Genomic DNA, 22595 nt, shown 5'->3' with positions numbered 1-22595 from the left:
TGTCTAGGGAGACATGGTGTAAATCTGAGCATAGGTGATCACAGGACGGATGGGAGGAAAATTCTGTGATTGGCAGAATGTGGGGCCGGGGACAGAGGAAGAAGTTTGTTACCCTGAAGTCTCTGGATTGGGTGGTGAGTTGCATGTTCCCTGGAAGAGACGCCTCTGTCGTGGGTGAGTTGGGGTCTAGGTGTCTGTTATGTGGGCAAGTGTGCTTTTGAAGCCAGGCGAGTGAGACAGAGGGTCCAGGGAGAGTGAAGTGGTGAAGGAGTGGAGAGAGGAGGGGAGGAGAGGGAAGGAGAAAGGAACTGAGACCCGTGGATTTCTGGACTCTTTACTGACATGTGGTGGGACCTTGCCTGCTCCACCTGCTGTGGGTGGTCTTAACTGAGGGCAGAAAGGGAGGTCAGCAGGCCTGTGGAGCAGGGGTGGGGTCGTGGGCTCCTCGCTCTTGGAGGCTGGGCAAGCGGGTGCCACTCCTGGGCACAGTCCAGTGCTAGCCCAGTGCTACCATCCGGTTCAAAGTGAGGACCATTTGTTTTGAGAGCCAGATGTGTTGATTGGAAATGTTAGAGTAGGGGCGGATCCAAGCTTCATGGAGCTTGAAGCTTGTCTGATCTTTTAAGGACAAGAATATAAAATTGTGCACATAAAATTCAATAGTGGACTTTGAATGAGGCGGTGAGGATCTACGTACGAAACTAAGTTTAGTAGCTTCCCAATACATTCCCCTTAGTCTGAGAGACTTCTAGAAATCCTCTCAGAGGTGTGTGTGTATGGTGTGTGTGTGTGTGTGTGTGTGTGTGTGTGTGTGTGTGTGATGCATGTTCTGCATAAATGTTGCTGGTTTTCAGAGCTCATTTGTGAGGACGAACTAAGATAGGTACCAGGTCTGGTAGTTTCTGAATCTTGTCCCATTTGCATGGAGTTCACAAAGAGGGGATACTCAGCCTGGACATCAGTGGGAATATCTGTCCTCAAAAGTCTAGAAAACTTGGTGTGAGCTCTTGTTTATTTTCTGGAGAGAGCCCCACACTTTCTCCAGGATTTCTGCAGATTTCCAAAGGACTTGTTCCTGAGCTTGTGATGTCACCAAGTTATCTATATGTCCTCTCAATGTCTCTGTCCCATCCCACCTTAGCTCAGATGTGTTACTCACCCTCCTTCTGTGATTTGTACACACTTGCTTACACACTCATTTGCTCAAACTACAAGTCCTCTATGTAGGAGGGAGACTTTCCCAAATATAAGATGGACATAGTGAGGTAACGTGAACGAGGAGACTGGAGAGAGATACCTTGTCTACTCACCTCCTCTGCCATTGACTTCTCTTGGCCTTGACCTCTCCCTTCTTGGCTTTCTCTTCATCTGTCTCTCTCTCTTGTTCCTTCAAGTTTAACAACCCCTTGTGTTTCCCTGGTCCTTTCCCTCTGGGCTCACCTTCCAAGCCATCGGTGTTAATTGATTATCCCTGGGTAATGAACCACCTCCAAATTCTAGTCTGGATCAGTTGGATGATGCATTAGTCAGCTTTGCAGTCCCATAATTTCCATGAGGCTTATAGGGAAGAGAGATTTGTTTAGCTTACAGGTCCAGAGGTTCAAGGACCCACATCTGGTGATAGCCTTCTTGCTGTCCAGAGGCAGCACAGGTCACCACATAGCAAGAGATGGGTAACACACATCTGTGTTTTCCCTCTGGCCCCTCTCCGTCTCAGTCTTGACCTCCGTCGTCAATCATGGGGGCTCCACCCTGATGAGTTTATTTCATCCTACTCACCTTCCAAAGGCCCCATCTCTAAACACCATAGTTGGATTAAATTTCTAACCTCTTAATATTTCACAATGCAGATTAATCTTTAACACGTGGTGCTTGGGGGACATGCTCAAACCATGTGCAGGCCATAGGAGATGGCTCGTCATCATGGCAGGACTCCACCCATCTGGGCTGGGGATAGGTTGTCAGTCTGGGGGTCATCCTGGGTTCATCTGTCTAGGATGGCCTTGGCAGAGATGACTCGAATCTCATACCCGTGCAGTAGGCTAGCCCAGTAATGGTCACATGGGCCAGCCCCGAGTCAGCGTGTGAGCCTCTTCTGAAGGCATGGCCACACTGGGAAGAGCCAGGCTGCTGGGGCATCTATCCACCACGCCATGTCTTTCAAGAAAAATTTCCTCAGCAAAGACTGTTCTCTCTTTAAGGGGTGTCCTGATTCCAGCTGTTAAGACAATAATTTGCTTCACTCTATTACATCTGGTTCCTGCTTTGCATCTTATTGAGCAACAAAATCGCCCAGGGTATGACATTTTATAAGGGCTTAAGCATTTCCGTGTGGAGGGAAAAGCTTTGTAGATCATTTATTTACTTTTCAAATCTTATGGACAGATCTAACCGCTTCTTATTTTCAAAGGGTTCTGCTTCATTTCCAAAACACTACTGCACAGGAGAAAGAGGTAAAGCTAGAGTTACTTGAGTTACTAAAGCGGTAAAGCTAGAGTTACCAGCACTTCAGGTCTCTTGTCCAAATGAGAAACAGGCATGAGAAAAATCCTGGAGATTCTGCCTCATTTTAATAGCATCCACACAGGTTCCTCAAACTAGGTGAGGGCACACTGGCCAGGTTGACAATGCAGAGTCTTTGGACAGTTTCTCAAGAAGGGGTATGGGGACAGCTAGAGTCAAAGCCTCTTTGTCACTCTTCCCATTGCATGGCAAAGGGCTGAGGTTGGTTGGCTGGCTCTATTCTGTGTTCCTTGCAGAAGCACCTCCCTTGATGTTTGTGTGTGTGTGTGTATTTGCATGTGAGTCGGGAGGGGAATGGTGTTGTATATTCCTGTGTCTACACACATATATCAACATACCTCTGGGATTTCTGCTGAGAGATGTGCAGCTCTGACCCTGCTTTGCTCTGCTTTGTGTTAAACCAGACAATAGAGGACATGATTAGGACCTTTCCAATCGCCCACCTAACAATGGTGCTAGGTGAATGCGGGCTGATTGAAGCTCATTCCCCTGTCCTGGTGAGCAAGGGTGGGCAGCTAGGGATGGCGAGCACCTGCATTCTGCAGGCCCAGTCCCCGGATGAAACCCCTTCCTCCCTCCTCCCAGATTCCCCCAGGGCCCTCTGGGTTGGTTAAATTTAGTGTTCCGACATATCCAAATCCATGCGATTTCTTCCAGGACTGTGCCTCTAAATGTCACCCTCATTGCACAATTGCTAACACATCGCACTGATGAGAACTGTTCAAAGCATGTGGTTGTGAGCTGGGGAGTGGGGAGGTGTCCCGGAGGTGAAATGAGAAAGAAGGAGAAGGAGGTTTGGGGGGAAGATGAGGAGGCTTCCTTCTCCTGTGGTCCCCCAAACCAGGAGAATGGCCGGCGAGGGTAGGAACTCGGAGAAAATAAAAAAGAAGTCACAGGTGGAGGTGGTGGAGGTGGGGGGCTCCTTGTTGAAAACCCCGTCTTCTGTACCCGTCCAATTCTAAGAGTGGGCCTTCCACTTGGGGTCTGGGTAGGATTGGGAATAGAGACAGGGGCATTCCCTGGCTCAACGGGAACCAGGGATGGGCAGGTGGCCTGTGTGGACAGCACTGCCCTCTCTGTCCTTTATCAGCTGTGCTGTGTGAGAATACCCCCTTTTCTGGGCTTTGGTTTATTTTGTTAAATGGGGATAATTATCTTTGCTCTTCCTGCTTTGCAGGGATGTTGTGAGGATCCATTGAAATGACGTATGGGAAACTCTTTTAAAAAGAACTCATCTGGCGCCATCAGTGAAAAGGGTTCACACTACTGTCTGCATTGAGGTGAGTGGCAGATCAGAGAGAGAGAGACACACGCGTGGAGTGCCTCAGCTCTGGGGCCGACTTCTACAATGAAATCCCTCAACCACAGACTAGCTGTGTGATTCCAGGAACCTTCCTGCAGCCTCCTGGTGCCTCAGTTTTCTCATCTACCAAATGGGAGCACAATACCAGCCTTGAAGGGTTCTTGTAGGATTTCAGTAAGTGCTTGGACAATGCCCAGCAAACAAAAGCTCTGAGTCCATGTGGGCTATTTGTGTATCTGTTTCCTGGGGTACCCAACTTTGGGATCTCAGAGTTTTTTTTGTTTTGTTTCTGTTTTTTAAAGATTTTTATATGATGATTCTGGAAACTCTATTTAAACACCCCAAGCTCCTAGCCCCACCGGGCATAGAGTTCATGTTCAAGCTGTGATCTTTCTTATATTCTTTCCTTCACATCCCACCTCTCATCCTACTGGGCCATGAGCTTTGACTCGGTGGCACCCAGAGAATGCCCTTAAAATACCTCCATGAAAACAGTATGTCCGTGAGCTACTCCTGTGACCCCATATGCCCAATCTGTGACTCATAGGCCCCACTCAGAATTCTTCATGCTTTTGGGGTTTGATGAGAAAGAGACCCCATGAAGAACACACACCAGCCATCTTCCTTCATGGAGAGACCCAGGGGGAGCTTGTCTCCTGGGCCTCAGTTTCTCTGTCTACACCATGACGTCAGCTCCACGGGTGACTCGTAGCAAGTCTTAGCATCTTTGACTTCGTCGTTACCAGCAGTTATAGGCCTTGACCCCTCTTCCCATGAGGGTCTCGCTGGCTATTTTATTTCTTTTTTTCCTCTCTGCTTCTTCCTCTTGGATATGCCAAGTGTTTATGTCATTTCTGAGAATCCAATAAACTGCATTATTGGGAGGAGACAGGGAGTAACACACAGGCAAAAATCTGCTATTTTCACATGAATGCTTTAGGCGGTCAGCCATGATGGGAAATGAAATGTGTGGAAAAATCCAGGGTGAATGGAGATGGCTTTAGTGAGATGATGAGCCTTTTACTGCCTGTGTCTGCACGTGATGTGTTGTCTATCTGTCAACCCGGTGGCTGCGGCACGGCCCGGAGCGGCTTCCCCAGTAGAGGTCTTACTTCCCAACCTTGCTGTGGAGCAACCCATGATTATTAACCAACGTTCCACCAAGGATCAGGCCAGGAGAGCAGGGGCCAGCCTCTCTGCAGGAAGGATTCAGCTTTGGCATAGGGAATTACTCCTTTCGATTAGAAGATTCCCCAGGGCAATGACAATATTGCTTCTGCCATTTGAGAGCAGGGAAGGGATGTTTAAAATACCAGTTGGAAGCTGTACCCAGATTGACCTCAGATGACTTCAGGTGATGGAGGCTTCTCTATTTAGTGGTGAGGGGGTTTAGAATTAATTCTACAGGTATGAGAATCCCGAGGCTGGCTCAGGGTGCAGCTTAGATCCTGATGAGCAGTGTGATGTTTGACAGGATGATGTAGACAAGTCGGCCACTCTCCTTGTTCCTTGCTTAAGCGGTGCTGATCAGGTGCTAAAGTTCATGAATCTTACAAATAGGACACTATCTATATATTTTCACTCTGGGCATAGTTTTTTTTTTAATTAAGAGCCTTAATTAAGTGCAATTCGAGGTTTAAAGAAAACTTAAGCAGAAAATAGAGTGCCCATTTTCTCTCTCACTTTCCACTATTAATATCTTGAATGATGTTATTTTTTTTTATAATAGATGAGCCAATATTGATGCATTATTATTAACTGAAGTCTAGAGTTCACATTAGGGTTCATTCTTTGTGTGGTACAGTTATATAGATTCGGGGAACTGCGTGATCTCATGAATCCACCATTAAATATTATATAGTTTCACTGCCCCCAAATTCCTCTGTGCTCTAGGAACCAATTTTCCCCAAATCCTGGCAACCACTGATCTTTTTACTGTCTCTTTAGTTAGTCTGTCTTTTTCAGAATGTCATATAATTGGATTCATATTATGTATGTGGCCCTCTTTCACTGAGTAATGTGCATGTAAAGTTTTTTTTTCATATCTTTTCCTTGCTTCATAGTTCATTCCTCTTTGTTTCAGAAAAACATGGTATTATTTTATGTATATACATGGTATTGTATGTTTGAATAGGTCGATCCACTCACCTACTGAAGGACATCTTGGTTGCTTCTAAGTTTTGGCAATTATGAATAAAGCTGTCATAAACATTCCTGTGCAGGTTTTTGTGTGGATCTAAATTTTCAACTCAACTGGGTAAATATCAAGAGGTGTGATTGCTGGGTTTAAGGTATGATTATGCTTAACACTGTAAGACACTGACAAACTGTCTATAAAAAAAAATGTTCCATTTTGCATTTCCATCTGCAATGAACAAGAGCTCCAATTGCTCCTTGCTAGCCTTTGGAGTTGTCCATGTTTTGGATTTTGGCTATCTAATACATGTGCGATGGCATCTTGTTTTAATTTGCATTCCCTCATGACACATACAGTTAAGAAAATAAGAGTAGGGCCCATCTACTTTCACTCTAGGAATAGTTTTAGCAAGTTCCTGTATCTGGTTTTATTTTTGTCTCCCAGCCAAGAGGAAATGAAATGAGTGTGTGACAGGGACAAAGGAAGTAGGCACAGCTGGAAGGACTAGAGGGCTTCAAGCTGTAACTAGAGAGGACTCGCGGCTGGTCTTCTCTCTTGCTTCCCTGATCCATGCACCCTTAGGAAATCACCTCCCCTCTGGAGCTCGGTGTCCTCACTTGCAGAATGTGACACTTGAACTGAGTCAAGGCCAGTGCTCTCTAGCTGGAATGATAGCCTGGAATGGGCAGAGCTGGCAGGGCTGGGGACTGAGTGTACCGTGACCAAGAACTGCTATCGTCTGTGGTGGACACTGTGGGTAGAGGTACCTGGGCTGCATGTCTGCTCTTCTTATAGGCAATTTCTAACTTCCCCTCCTGTTTTCAGTTCCATGCAGCCTTAAGTGGAGACTGACAGACTGAAAGAGAGGGAGGGCCAATTTTCAAACATGTGCTGTGTCTCTAGGTTGGGGTGGTCAGTGCAGTGGAGTCCCTATGGCTCCTGCTCATTGGCTGCTGGAACCTGTGTGGCATTCCTGAACTTCTCTGGTTGTCCTGTGAGCTCTATCTGGGGGAGAAATCCAATTCCTTTGTCCCCATGTCCCCAGAGCACTGTGCCATGGAAAATGCTTGACATATATTTTCTGAGCATCTCGCAGATGCTGGGCATCAGGCTCAGTACTGGGAACACTATGGTGGCAGAGAGGAAAAGTCCCTTTCCCAGTGGGGCTCTGTCCTAATGATGTGTATGAATGACCAAAAGCAATTTGCAATTTGTAAACTTGGTTTCAGAAAACAGAGGAATATCATCCTATTCAGAAAAATGTCCAACCTAAACAACTAAATTAAAATGAATTTGGGGTCTGCAAGGGTGAACTTCAACTATCTGGAAACTTCTCATAAGCAAAAGGCATGGATCCAGGGGAAAAACAGGATTTGTTTTGATTTTCTCCAAGGTCCCTAACAAGCCTGGGGCAGGGAGCAAGGGACAGCTCCTCCCATTGTGGCCTCAGCCATTGTTTCAGCTCAGTATCCAGCAGGGCTAAGAACCCTTTGAAGTCCAGGGTTCTGCCCTCCCAATGCACCAAAGGTCTTCCTCCCTCCCTCTCTGAACCCAGTTTCTGAGCAACATGTGCAGATTTGTCCTAGCCACAGAAGGGCCTGCGGGAGTTCTTGGCCACTGCCTGTCTCCCCGCCACTGCACTGTCCGGGCAAGGTCCCAGGGAGGTTACCAGACTCATTCGAAAGCTGTGTCAAGTTCCGAGGTTAAGTTGGTATAAGGAGAGAAAAAAAAGTGATTAAGTGGGTCTAAGGAGGGGGAAGCCTGGGAAGTGCGGAGACTCTCACTCGGGCCTCCTTCCTGGCTGAGTGGTCTGATAATGGCTTTCTTCATGGTAGAATGGCACAATTTCCTTTTTCTCATCCTGAAAACTTCCCATGAATATCGACCCCGGCCCCATCAGGGGGGTAGCACAAAGGCTTCTGCTAACAGACGGAGGCCACCCTGCAAAGTAGGCAAGTCCAGGTAGCTTGCAGTTCCCTGAAGGGTCTCTGGGGATTGACATGGCTGTTCCTGAGGGTGGGACAGAGGAGGACAGAAGTGGTCAATTCCAGGACCCAGCATTCCTCAGGCTGGGGTGTCCCTTGGAGTTCCTTGGAAACCTCCTGCTGAGGCTGATTTGGCAGGTCTTGGGTGGAGCCATAGTGTCTAAAGAGCATCCAGCAGATGCAGCTGATCCACAGACCACAAAGGGAGAAGGGAGATTGGAGTTACTGCTGGGGCAATACCAAGGAGAGGGGATGGTGGCAGAACTCAGGTCTCAATAGTTTCACATCCTCACATCTGTTTGTGGTCAGGGATTCCTAAGTTCTATGAATTCATCCTCAATCACTCAAAGTATAGCCTGGCCTTCTTTGGGCTGCCTGAGAAGCTTTGGGTCTCACATAGTCATAGCTGCGTGGATCTTGTTTGCAAAGTTGCATGTAAATATGAAAACAATCAAAAGCACTATGTCCCTGCCCTTTATCACACAGCCTATGAGGACAGCCTCCTCTAGGAGAGAGAGGGGTTGTTTGGGTTGGAAATCAAGAGGCTGAACTTCTAGTCCCAGTTCTGCCTGTTGGATCTTACACAGATCACTTCCTGTCCTGGGGTTCGGATTTCCCATCCTGGAGGATTGAACTGAATGCTTCCCAGGACCCAGCCCAGCTCCCCGAGGGTCTGATTTCTCTGCCTGTGCAAGAAGGGCATGCTGGATACTGCTTAGCAAGTTAGGCATTGATTTTCTTCGGCATGTTGGCTGACAGTGTGATAGACCAGATGTGGTGGCAATGGGGCAAAGAGTACTATAAACACAACAGGGTGAGGCGTGGAAGAGACTCCGGCTGGACAAGCTGACAGCAATGGAGGCCTTAGAAGAAACTGCAGCTCCGCGCAGCAGGGCGGGGTCACTGCATGTAGGGGCAAGTGACTCTGCAGCCTAAATAATTCCCCAGAGCGCCTCAGTGGTGACTTTCCACATTTACACAGCTCTTCAGAGCATCTAAAGCACTGTCCCAGCTTGTACAGTATCCTTGAATCCTGTCAACAACTGCACGAGGCATGGCATGATTTTACAGATGATGGTGAGGTCCAGAGAGATTCAAGGACAGAGTCTTGGCTTGGGGTCCATCGCCCTTATACCAAGGCTGCCACCAACAGAGGTCACAGTAATGATGGGGTCGCCCTGTCTGGAATATGTCACCAACAAGGGTCAAAGTAATAAAAGATGGTGCTTGGAAAGATGAAGTTCAGTTACCTGGAAACTTTGCTCACCAGAACATTTCTTTGATTTCAGACAAAGAGGTATAGATGAAGCATTCTTGTGGCTTCTGTTTGCAATCAGTTGCCGGCTGTCATTAAGATAGGAGCTACAAACACACACACAGCTCTACCAATGAATCACACATTCAAGTACACACAATAGGAGACAATTTAACGAAGAGTAAAGATGCGAGTGGGCCTTGTCTGCCTTACCTGGAGGAAGAATCTACCAGGAAGGCGGAGGTGCATCTTGCAGCTAGGTGTGGGCTTGCAAGGAGGGGCCTGGAGGAGCAATTCCCATGGAAATGAGAATGGAAGAGACACTGGCTAAGGAGGATTTGTTGCTTGCTATGTGACAGGCAGTACTCCCAGAGCTTTGCATGCACTAATTTATTTAAGCTTCACAAGCGCCCCAAGGTAAGCACTACCATCACCCCCATTTCTAAAGATAAGAAAACTGAGGAACAGATAGGTCAGCTGAGTTTGATGCTATTGTTCAGGTGGAAAACATCTGCTCTTTGCCATATAAAGGGATGGAATTCTTCTTGGGGCTTGGTCCACATTTGAGACCTGGACTTGAGCAATGTTTCTCTCTCTCCCTCTCCCTCCCTCCCTCTCCCCTTCTTTCCTTCCTCCTTCCCTCTCCTTTATTTCTACGTTTCTTGAGTGCCTACTACTTCCAATAGCCATGAGCAGCTTTAGAGACTCAAAAATGGAGAAGCACAGCCCCCAACTTTAAGAGATTTGAAGTCTGGGGAGTGTTGAGGTGGGAAGGAAGGTACAGATGTGGACAGTGTAGAAACTGAGTCTGAGAAGGAATGGAGATTGTAGCAGGATGGGGGTGATCTACCTGGAATAAGTAGGTGAAGACAGAGAATGACTGTAAAAGATGATGGTAGGAAAATTCCAGAAGTATTTCAAGATAGCAAATGGTGTCACCATGGAGTTTGTATTCATGGTCTTCCTAGGACTCACTCTCTCGGAGACTTTTCATCCCTGTTTTTACTGCTTAGACTCCTCCAGCCCTCTGGTTCCTGCTCGCTCCTGTCTTGGCCAGGGTTCTCAGGGCTTCTGAATCCAGGTCACTGCCCCATCCCTGTCTGCCATGCTGGGGACTGGCTGTGGGAAATTTCTCCCTGATTTCCGCCCATTCCCAGGCCAGCAGGGGACCACTGTCCTTCCTTTCAGAACACAGAGCGCGGAATGTGACTTGCCCCGGATCCAGGCCTGCGGGGAGCTCTCTCTGCCCTGACCACCTGCCCTGTGTCAGGGGCATGTGCCTAGGGGACATTCCTAGTGTGCTGTTCTGGTCATTTTCATAATGATGCCCAGCGTGAACTGAAAGTGCCACTGTCCTCCCCTTTTTCTGGTCTGGAGGGGGAAAGGGGGCTCTGCAGGGCCTGCTGTGAGCTGCTCTGGCCCCGGGGTTCTGGGAATCAGGAAGGCGCCTGGTGAGGTGGGGAACAGCTGGGAGATTTACACCAGCAGGTGGCTGCGGTGGCTTCGGCGCCCACGGCCACATCAGCCAGATGCTCATTCCTCCTGCAGGGGGCGTGGGGGCTGGGCGGTGCAGAGATGGGCTGGACAGGAGGCAAGGAGTGGGGGTGTCTCTCTCCTCTGTATAATAGCTGCTTCTGACAAGGAACTTCTGTTCTTTTCCCCTGGAAAGCTTTTAAGAAGGCTGAAAAGGACAGGCAATTACAGGAAGGTTAGGTGCGCCTGATTGGATGTTGTTACAAATCACTCATTGTCATACAAGGCATTTGGAAAGGAGGCCACCGGGGACTGATTGCCGTTTAGGGTAAGTGATTTCTGTTTAGAGGAGCAAGCAGATGAAGCTGGGCTGGCACTCACTGCCCTTTCTCCCCGTTTGCTGTTGTGTTGATGGTTTTTCTTGGCAAGGAGGGGTCATTACAGATGCTTACCGGCTGTGTGAATAGGAAGAGGCTAGAGACCAGCCTTCCATTCCCACATCCACCTTACACCCCCACCCTCAGGAGACTGATGGGGAGCTGAGTGTGTACAGGAGGGAAGAGCCCCACCCAGACTCACACAGCAGGGGTCCCATGCCCTGACCACAGTCCAGCACCCATGCTCCTTGGGGACTGGGTGTTCCTATTAACCCTCTCTGGGCACAGCCATCAGGCTGAGACTCCCTTGCAACTGAAGGTGCCACACTGCAATCTGTTGCGCTGGGTCCTCTCACATCCCGTCACTTGGGATTTCCTCTGACCACATGATGTCCCCAGGAGGCAGGAGGTAGAGAAAGTAGCTGGCCTGACCTGCTGTCCCAATCCTACCTCGCTCTCATCCTCTCTCTCTCTCATACACCTCTCCTCCTTCACTGTTGTGTCTGAAATGCCACCATAAGGGAGACACTTCCTTGGATCTTGAAGTCTGTTGCATCTTTCATAGAGTCGGCCTTGACATGCAAGTGTTCTGGGAAGGAGCACACTGTAGGACCAGAGACATCCACAGCACGAGGAAGCAGGAAGTAGGAAAAAGGACATCAGAAATAAAGCAAGTCCACAGGTGGATCCAGCAAAATTTTCCCTACAGTTTTAGCAGAGGAAAGTGAGGCAGAGAATGGTCGAAGAACCCTGGATGCTGGAATGTTCCCTGCCTTTGGCTGGCCACTTACATTGCTGCACTGTTATCATAGGTTGAATTATGTCCCCCTTAAAAGATATGTTGTAGTCCTAACCCCCAGCAATTTGCAAAATCACCTGAAGTCCAACTTCTCATGTGAAACCCTCAGGAACTCAGAGTAGGCTTCCCAACATGCACTGTTCTGGGACCATGCTCTGAAAAGTCAGATGAGGAAGTTGGCTTCCTCATCTTGTTGACCTGTGATGAGAGGATATCTAAGACAAAATCCATTGTGTTCCCTGTGGTGGATCTTAGGGAGAGCACTGGACTGGGCAGGAGAACTGCCTGGGTTCTAGTATGGTTCTCCTCCAAGCCACCTTGGGCAAGCCACTCCCATTCAATGGGGCCTCACTTTTCCTGTCTGCAAAAATATCTCCTCCAGTGCCAACATTCTGTCATCTTTGCTTTGTCTATCCCCATCTTTGAGGCCCTGAGAATGCCATCTGCTTTCACTTGGTTATTTGTAAGTCAGGCGCACTTGAGTCTAACATGCTTAGTACAGTCAAACTCACCACCAGCTCATAAGCTGGGTGAGTGGGGCCAGTTCAAAGTCTTCTGTGAACATGAGCATGTCCTGTCCCTGACATGGGGAGTTACTGTGGAGTTCACCGGACAACACATAGGATGACTGTTTGAAATAGTGACATTGTAAAAAGACTATAGGAAGATTAGAACCCTGTTTCTTCCACTGGCCAGCTGTTGGGAAATTGCAACTGACAAGCCTCAGTCTCCTCACCTGTGAAATGACTGTAACTATGGGATTGTTGTGCAAATCAAGTTGATTTATCCAATAAAAAGTCATCAAATATTGAAATACATGCTGGCCATTGTGTCGGATGCTGGCAATCCAAAATGAACAAGACAGCCTGAATTCCTACCTTTAAGGAGTTTATAATTCTGTAGGAGAGATAGATAGTGAACAGGTAAATAAACAAACACACAAAAAAATGCACTTATGTGCTATAAAAACTGAATGCTAAGATGGAGAATAATGGCAGGGAGGTTCCTCATTTAGGTAGAATTGTCAGAGAAAATTTTTCTGGGAGGGAGGAGAAGAAATCAACCGTGCTGGAGTGAATATATATATTCAATAATGCAATGATGCAGGAACATGGGGAATTCATAGGAAATCTCCAGAGGCCATGTCTGTGGCACCTTCAAGTCTTTCCTGTAATTCCTCTCGTGTCCTTGCAGTCCCCTCTCCAGTTTCCGCCATGACAATTGCACTGATGGCATTTTCTGAGTGAGTAGAGGGGACATGCACAGGAAGAGACGGTGGTGTGTCCATGAATGTGCCTCCCCCGTGTGTGTATGTGTGTGTGTGTGTGTGTGTGAACAAGGACCACTCCAGGCCTACCACCAGCTCACGTTGAGAATATCACCTGCATCACTTGTCCCCAAATAAAATTAAGTGCATTTCACAAATAAGTTTTCAACACTAAACCAGGAACCAAGTGATCTGGTTTACTTTCCTTGTTCTGACAAGCCTCAGCTTCCTGTGAAATGAATGTAACTATGAGATTGTTGTGCAAATCAAGTTGAATTATCAAAAAAAAATATTCGCCAGAATTAAAAGATTTGCAAATTGTAATGTAAAGATGCTAATGGCTTGGCGGTGACGCTCCAGGAGAACCGATAAACTTCTCAGGTTGAGGGCAAACTATTAAGCATGATCAGATCCAGATGGACTTACTATTCAGTGCTCACGTCCGAGGAACACCAACATTTTGGAATATTCAGAGATAAAACCCCAGGAAACGAAAGTCTGGGAGGAATTACATTGGGGGATCTGATCCAACAGAAGAAAACAGCAGCCAGTCACTTTTAGCTTTCTCTGAGGACCCAAGCAGGCCAGGAGCTCAAATGTGTCAATTCTGGAAAATAAAACATAGAATATCTGAAACATTGCTGTGAGAGAAAACATCAGGGATTCCTTGTGAACTGGAACTTTAAGTCCAGGCCTCTCCACGCTTCAGTGAGGAAATTGAGTCCAAGAGAGGCGAAGTGAAGTGGTGCGAAATATCACACATCTGTGCAGTCACCGAAGGAAGCAGCCAACAGAATCCAGGCCTTGGAACTTGTGCCTCTCTGCCCTACACTGTATTATAAAGGGGTTCAGGGGAGTGGGCAGTTTGCATCACTCGACTTCACGATGTGGCCAATGAGAGCCTAAGCTGGCAAGTCTGAGAATCAGAACGTCAAACTTCAAGTAAGCATCACCTCTTGTGTTTCTGCTTGGTGACTGATGAGCTCTTAGATGTGGGTAGGTGTTGGTTCCTGAGCAGTGGGGAAGCAGTTCCTTGGGTACTGGTGTGGGGAGAGAGAGAGAACTGCTCTCCAAGCCGGAGGGTCCCCCATCTTTGTTTGACAACCACAAATAACTAAATTAGCACAACCATCTTAATGGGGATTAAATTGGCGGGTTATGTTAAATAAGTCTGTGGAAGTAATTTGCCACGGGACATTTGACTGAAGAAGCAGGGGCCCTCATTTCCCATTAAGGTCACTGCTAACCATGGCTTTTGAGAGGAGATTGGGTGGGAATGCAAAGTGGGTGGCTTGGGACGGGGGATTTTGTTTAGGAAGTGTGCACTTGGAAGGCCTCATGGACAAGTGGAGGAAGATGGCAGTGCCCCTCACATCGGACCAGCCCTGCCCAGTCCGGGCCTGCTTGGTCTCCGATGCCCTCAGATGGAACTATGTTACAAACTGGCCTTGGCAATGCACTCATTCTCTCAGACTCAGGTCTTTAACAACATGATGTGGAGCTGTCATGGGAGGGGCTCCTGGGATGCAGATGGCTTATTAGGAAATGTTCTTAGTCTGTTCATCTGTGGAGGACAGGGTCAGGAGTGGACGAGGGCAGAGGAGAAATCTCAGAGTGATGCAGCCTAAAGGTAGCCTCTGACCCCCTGGGACACACTGCAGCTGAAATCCAGATAGGGATTTGGGGGGGGGGAGAGAGGGAGAGAGACTGAGTCTTAAAGGAAATGTCCAGGAGCCATTGAGATACAGAAAGCACAGTAAATCTTGAGTGACATGCTCATGGTCCATGCCCTTGTAAAATGAGAGAAATACACTCGCGTTGGGAAAACTGGTCAGCTCCCCCTTGGCTCCACCCCCCCAGCCCGGTCCCTAACCATAGCCCTTCTATAAATTTTGGACCCCCAGCCCAAGGCGGGGCTCCTCACTCTCGAGACAGCCCACATTCTCCCTTGCATGTGGATCTACTTTCTAAGTCACCCTTTGTCTGTGCCTTTGTCTGGCTTGGGCTGAAATTCTTTTCCATCACGTATGCCAAGAACCCCACAGGTCCTGACACAAATTTCCTCTCTGCTCTGGGAACTTCTCAAACCCTTCTCCAGAGACATCTCTTTTCCTGTGACAAAATGACCTCCCAGGTTGTCTTGAATTTGGCTGAGATGGCCATACCTCTGTCAGTCATATTTGTGGGACACACTGGGAAAGGTTGCTCTGCAGCTGGACAGACCCTGAGGGGCAGAGCTGAGGCTTCCTGCCAATGCAGCCTGTGAGTCCCTCCTCAAGGGGCGCCGGGTGGCACATTGGAGGCTGTGACAGCGTTGTTGAGGAAACTGAGCTTGTTGTTGATAGAATAGGAAGAAACAAATGAGTGGCAGTGTCTCTTCTGTTCTACTCCCATTCAGTGCAGAACCTCTGTGACCAAATGTTTGGAGTTTTTCCCACTTTGGCTGATTCTCCAAAACCAGCCTGGTATCCTACAATTTGATTCAATGCTGACACCACGGGAGCAGGGGTAAATCCCTGACCAGCTAATGGCAGAAATGGATCCATCCTACCAGACTGCCCCCACCCGACGCCCATTTCAGATGCCTACCTAGGGTCCCAGGTTACCCAGGCTTCTGTCTGACCTGGCTGCACGATGGTTTTGCGACCCTCTTCTCAGCTTCAATAATTTGCTAGACCAGCAAATAAAATCCAGGAAAACAGTTTAGTTACTATTGTGGATTTATTGCAAAGGGTGTTTTAACAGATGAGGTGAATAGCCAGATGAAGAGAGGCACAGGGTGAGGGTCATGAGGGCCCTGAGCACAACAGAGCTTAACTGTCCCCATGAGGCTGGAATGCGCCACCCCTAAGCATGTGCATGTGTCCTTGTTCACCAGCCTGGAAGCTCCCTGAACTTTATCTTGGGATTTTATGGAGGCCGCATTGGTCCAGTATGACCGATTAAATCACTGGCCATTGGTGATCACGTCGATCTTGAGCCCCTCTCTTCAAGAGTTGGGGGCGAGGGTTGGAAGTTCCAAACTTCTTTTTTTAAAAAAAATATTTATTTTTTAGTTGTAGTTGGACACAATATCTTTATTTGTTTATTTTTTTATGTGGTGCTGAGGATCGAACTCAGGGTCTTGCATGTGCTAGGTGAACGCTCTACTGCTGAGCCACAATCCAAGCCGACGAAAGTTCCAAAAGTTCTAATCCCATAGTTGGTTCCCCTGGTAATCAGTAACCCTATTCTTAAGCTACTGGGTAGCCCCAATCATCAGTCATCTCATTAGCATACAAAGACACTTATCATTTCAGAGATTCCAAGGGTTTTAGGAGCTGTGTGCCAGAAAACAGGAAACTGGTTGGAGACCAAAATGTATTTATTAATATATCACAGCACCACATTGCCTTTCGGGCATTGATCCTCCAGGTGTCCAGTGAGATGTGTCTGTTATGCTGACCTGTGCTGGATCACGGGAATGCAAGCATCTGTTGAGACACCCTGCCCATGACCTTTTCAAGCTCAGGGGCTCCTCTGCTATTTCTGTGTCATTCTTTGGGGATTGGGAATCATCCAGCTGTTTCCCTGTCAAGCAGGAGCATGGAAATTACTATGAGGATGAATGTGGCTTAGACACACCATGCTGTCATTTCCTTTCTGGGTTTATCCTCATCTGCAAGCCTATCTGTAATGCACTGAATCGTGTCCTCTCAAAGTCATACGTGGAAGCTCATGGAAGCCCCATCCTGTGTGACAACATTTTAGGGAAGTGATTATGGTTACATGAGGTCATGGGTATGGAGCTCTGATCCTGTAGGGCTGGTGTCTTCACAAGAAAAGGAAGAGGTATCTGAGAGTTCTTTTTCTACACTAGCACCGAGGAATGACCTTCGAGGACACAGGAAGAAGGCAGCCAGGTGCAAAACCCAAGGGGAGATGCTCACCAGAAACTGACCCTGCCAGGCCCTTGGTCTTGAACTTTCAGAATCTTGCATTCTTATCCTGACCCCATGGCCGGCCAATGTGCTGTAAAAATAAAGACAGAGTCCATCAATAGGCTTGGCAAGATTATTTCCATTGCTATGAGATTCACAGCTATAGCATACAAAGAGCTCTTAAAATTACCAAAAGACAAGTAAGCCAAAGAATAGGCAAAAGGATATGAATAAGCAGATTGCAGGAGAGCAAATCTAAATGAACAATGAGCCCATTAAGAAACGCCCAAACTTAACTAGAAGTCAGGAAATTGCAAACTAAAGTAGCCTTGATGTTCTGCCATATCCCTTTGCATGCACAGTCTGGCAAACATGAAGACCAACCATGATGCCCAATGCCTGCTGTTGGAGGAGATGAGGGGCAGGGAACTTTGCCCTCACTGCTGTGAAATGCAAACAGAGTCAGGTTTTCTTTTGGAAAACAATGTGACCATAGCTATTAAGATAGAAGTGTGCATATCCCCTTCTACCCAGTAGCCCCCCTTTTGGGACTCTGTCTTAGAGATAAAAGCATCAAAAAATAAAGATAGGAGTGTTATGGTTAGGATATGAGGTGTTCCCCCAAAGCTCCCGTGCTAATGCAGAAATGTTTGGAGGTGAAATGATTGCATTAGAGAGCTGTAACCATAGTTTGAATAGACTAACTGGGTGGTGACAGTAACTGTAGGCGGATGGGGCGTGGTTGCTGGAGGGGGTCGTGGGGACATTCCCTGGTAGGGTTCCCCTTCTCTCTCCATCTCTCCTTGCTTCCCAGTAGCTTTGAACTCAGCAGCTTTTCTCCCCCATGCTATTCTGCCTCCCCTCAGGCCCAGAACCATGGAACCTGCTGACCGTAGACTAAACCTCTGAAACTGTCAGACCCAAATAAACGTTTCCCCCTCTACCATGTTCTTGTTCAGTATTTTGGTCACATAGATGAAAAGCTAATGAATGCCGGGGGTGGGGGTGGGGGGTGGGGGGTGGGGGAGTTGCTTCAAAGGGTGTGTTGATGGTAATATGATTTTTGTGGATATGATATTATTAAATTATCGTGGTGGTGCATAAAAAGGTGTACGTGAAAGAACAATTAGCAAATCATTACTTCAGGGTTGAGAAATTCCAGCTAATTTCTCTTACAGGTTGAGCATCTCTAATCCCCAAATTTGAAATTCCAAATGCCTTCAAATTCAAAACTTTTTTGAGTGCCGACGTGAGTTTGGATCCTGCTCAGACGATGTGTCATTTTCAGATCAGGGATGCTCCACTGGTAAAGTCTATGCAAATAGTCCCAATTTCCCAAAAAATAAAAAAATAAAAACTCTGAAATCTGAATCATGTCTAGTCTTGCTCTTGGGGTAAGGTATACTGAACTTGTTTGAAAAAAATCATAATGAGCAATCATGTTATAATTACAACATAATTAGAGTGTCACACTTGCCCCTTTCTGCCACCCAGCACCCTGCAGCTCCTACATGTGTCACTTCTTAAGAGCCCTTATAAGTACTCTGGGGGAAGGGCGAGGGGGATGACTTAGCTGTGACTTTTGAGGAAACTGAGCCTTGAGGTACTCAGTCCCTCCTGGGTCCCCTGTCATATCTCCCCTCAGCTCCATCTCTTTCTGAGGGTGGGTCTGCAGGCTTTGATTACTTCCCACCTAGTGTCCTGTCCCTGGCTCTGGACTGAGCAGCCATACCAGCTGCCTGTGGGTCCCTGGGGGAGCCAGATGCGCCTTCCCTGGGCTGCAGACTTGGTGCTCTGGCTTCTGGCTCAGTTGCAACTTGGAAAGATTGTTTCCATTGCTATGAGATTTACAGCTATAACCTACAAAGAGCTCTTAAAATTACCAAAAGACAACTAAGCCAAAGAACAGGCATAAGGACATGAATAAGCAGATCGCAGGAGAGCAAATCTAAATGAGCAATGAGCACGTTAAGAAATGCCCCAACTTAACCAGAAGTCAGGAAATTGCAAACTAAAGTAGCTCATCTACTAAAGAGCTCACCATGGCAATTCTTTATGAAAATGGACCTTAATTTTTTGTGTGTGATTTTTCAAAGACATGTCTCCACGTCCAAATCTGTCTAAAAAAGTTTCAGATACTTCTGTCAATGGCTTTGGTCTCAGTCACCTCTCCTCCGGCCCATGATGTGAGTTTCTGTAACTACTCTCTACCTGGTATTTTCAGCTCTGACAAGAAAATGAAGCTCTGTGTGTCCTCAGAACATACCTAGTGACTTTGGGACAGCTGAAACAGAATGGAGAGAGGGTTACAGTGGAGCCTTTGCCTGCTCTCAGTCTCAAGTCCTTTGCTCACTAGAACTAATGAGTGGGTGACCACATCACCTTGCCTGTCCTGGCTTTGGTGATGGCTTCTGAAGGCTGAGTGTGGACCAGTACTGGACTGGCATCTGCTCACCTGATGTTCAGGTGCCCTCTGGGTAGAGATTGCTGCATAGAAACATCTCATGCATCCTGAAATCCCTCCCCTCCTCTGTCCCACTGTACCCTGTGTTTTGGCCCTCAACACACTTGGTCTTCTCTTCCCTGATTATTTCAAGTCCCTGCCCTTGAGAAGCTTATAATCTTATTGAGACAGTTTTACTTATTTAAAAACATGACGGTTACTAATTTTTAAATACTCTACGAAATATTTAAAGTGTGTAACGGGTTTACAGATGAGTAGATCACATGACCACGTGTTGGGTTCTCTTCCACTGGATCTCTCATTCTCTACCCCAGGCAACCTCTGCATCCAGTGAGGTGTTCATCCTTCACGTGCATTTCATTTTCAATATGTAAGTCTCTCTAAATATTATGTTCTATAGACTTTAAAATTTTTCCTGAATTGTTTCATAATGTAAATATTTTCCTTCTGCTACTTCCTTTTTTGTTATTTTGTTTACGATTTTTGCTTAAAGATATAATTGAGACATATAGCATTATGATATAATGATTTTTGTTGCTAATTAGTTTTTCATTGCATGTATATGCCTCGATTTATATGTCCATTGTCTTGTTGATGAATATTAATTTGCTTTTAATTTTTGCTGTATAAATCACTCTGCCTTGCAGATATCTGTCACATTGCTAAGGATCTAGGGTAGATAGTTGCAATGGATTTCCTGTACTCTAGGGTTAGTACATCTTCTATTCTATTACGGGTTGCTGAATGGCTCTTCAACATGACTGTGCTGATGTGTATTATATGCACGTTCCTATCTGTCCATGTCCTCACCAACACAGTTGTTTTTGTTTATCTGATGGGTATGAGATGATAGCATGTCAGCTTGTGCATTTTTCTGATTCTTAGTGACCTTGATCATTTTGTTGTTCCATATTTTAACTGAATTATTTTGTTCTGTGAATTACCTGTTCATATTCTTCACCCATTTTTCTATGGGGCCATACTTCTTCCTTTTAAAAATACTTTTATATATTCTGAAAAGTTATCCTTGGTGGCTTTTATGGTTTGAGAGTGTCTTCTCTCAAGTTTTGGCTGATCATTTCTACTGGAGTCTTTGGACAAATACAAGTTTCCAGTTCTAACATGAGGGTGGGCTCCAGCCCCTCGTGGTGATTGGTAGCTGCACAGAGAGGGCTGAGGCAGTGGGCTCAGGACACACATTTCTGTAGCTCCCCTCGGCCTTCAGCCAGGGATCTCTGATGTGGATTAAATAGCTGCGTGGACTGGAGGGAGGGATGGCAGTCTGTGTTCCCTGCTCAGTGATTTCCTGGGCACTTAATGTACTACTTTGAATCCCTTGGTAATATTTGCAAAAAGCCTCAGTTGTAGGATAACTTAATTAAACATTACTTACAAGTTTCATATTCATTATTTGGCTTCAATTACTGTCTTTTTGCCCTTCGCTCTCCCTCCTCCACTGGAGAGCTCTCTTCCCTCTCTTATTCCCAGGCTCTAATTAGCCCAATGGCTACTGCTTGCAGTGACCTTATGTCTGTTGAGAACAACATCAACAAAAAAATGAAGGCTGTCTTTGGTTTGCCTTTAGCATGGTATTTGCATCTGGCTGCTCCAGCTCCTGAATTCCATGTTTCTCTCCTTTTTCAAATGCCTGATCCTACTTGTGCTGCAAAGTAGAAATAATGATGTGTATTTGAAAAAGGCTTGGCAGTCAAATCTCAACAAATACAAGAGGACTGGGGCAATGGAGAGAGGGAGGAGTTGGAGGAAAAACACTGAACCTTCCTGCAATGACTGGCAGCAAAGATGGTGTGAGGCTGGCCGGGTAAAGCTTTCAAAGGAGGGTGCGTGCGCTCAGCAAAGCGGACTTCTTCTTCTTCTTCCTTCCTCTGACTTGGGGCTTAATAGCATCCTTGGCTTCCCTCTAAGTGGGCTTCTTCTGAGGATTTTTAGTCTTCCCTGGTCCCTTCTGTGGTCTGTATCTGCCGCCTCCTGTTCCCATCCCATGCAGGGGCTATGTGCATTTCAGGGCTCATGCCCATCACCCACTGGCAGAAGCCGGGTGAGGGGTTTGCATTTTGCTCCGGCTCAAAGGCCAATCTATACACAGATTGCTGAGCCCCTGTGGGTCTTTTCTCATGGCTGAGCTATGTGGGAGATGCAATGTAGAATAGCCCAGTCTCTGGAGAGCCACAGAAACACTGCAGCAATGGTACTGCCTGTCAGCTGGGGAGAGCCCAGGGAGACAGACGCTTTAAACAGGTGCTGGCAGCTCTGAGCAGTGGGGACTGCTCCTGAGGGAAGCTGGCTGAAGGAAGGAGAATGCCAGGAAGATGGGCCCCAGGAGAGGATGTTTGAGGCATGCCTTCAAGGGGACAAAGAGCAGTTAAGCACAGGGACAATGGCATTCTAGGCAGTAGGAAAGGAAAGGGATTAATGCCTCCTGGGTTTGGGAGCAATGCTTCACCCTGTACAACTGGAATATATTGAGGAAGCAGGAGGGCCTGGTGCCTGGGAAGGTGTGAGAAGATGGGGTCAGAAGGCAGCTTGGACCCAGGTGGGGAAGACCCCCGGGGTCATGCCAGGGGCGTGATCTTTCTGCTGGGAAAACTTTATCCTGGGAATATGCTGAAGACTTGCACACAAGGCCTGATGTAGTCAAATGTGTATTCTGGTGTAATATCTCATGGAGTGGCAAGTAAATGTGACTCCCTGAAGAGAACAGAGGCAACACACAGAGGAGAGTGGAGCCTGAGCCAGCAGTGGGGAAGCACTGGGTCTTGCATGTAGAGATGGGTAGCGGGACTCAAGTTTGCTTGGGAAGTAGGTTTTGCAGGACAAAGGGATGAATGAGATGGGGGCCACATCTGAGCTGATTGTGGGTCACATTGCAACTCCCATGGGGAGGAAGAACTGGCTGAGACCAGCCACAGGCACCGGTCAAGCAAAGCTGGCCCAGACAGAGGGGCTGGCCACAGTGGTCCCAGTCACTCCACCTAAGGCGACAGAACACACTCAAGCCTGGTCCAGGCAGGCCTCTGTCAATTTTCAAGAGGTGGGATGGGAGTGGGCAGGGCAAGGCACAGGGTTCCAGA

Source organism: Marmota monax, unplaced genomic scaffold (genome assembly GCF_021218885.2).
Source record: "Marmota monax isolate L192 unplaced genomic scaffold, Marmota_monax_Labrador192_F-V1.1 WCK01_AAM20220418_F8-fsc00040, whole genome shotgun sequence".
In the NCBI taxonomy this organism is placed as follows: Eukaryota; Metazoa; Chordata; class Mammalia; order Rodentia; family Sciuridae; genus Marmota; species Marmota monax.
This window is presented reverse-complemented; position numbering follows the sequence as displayed.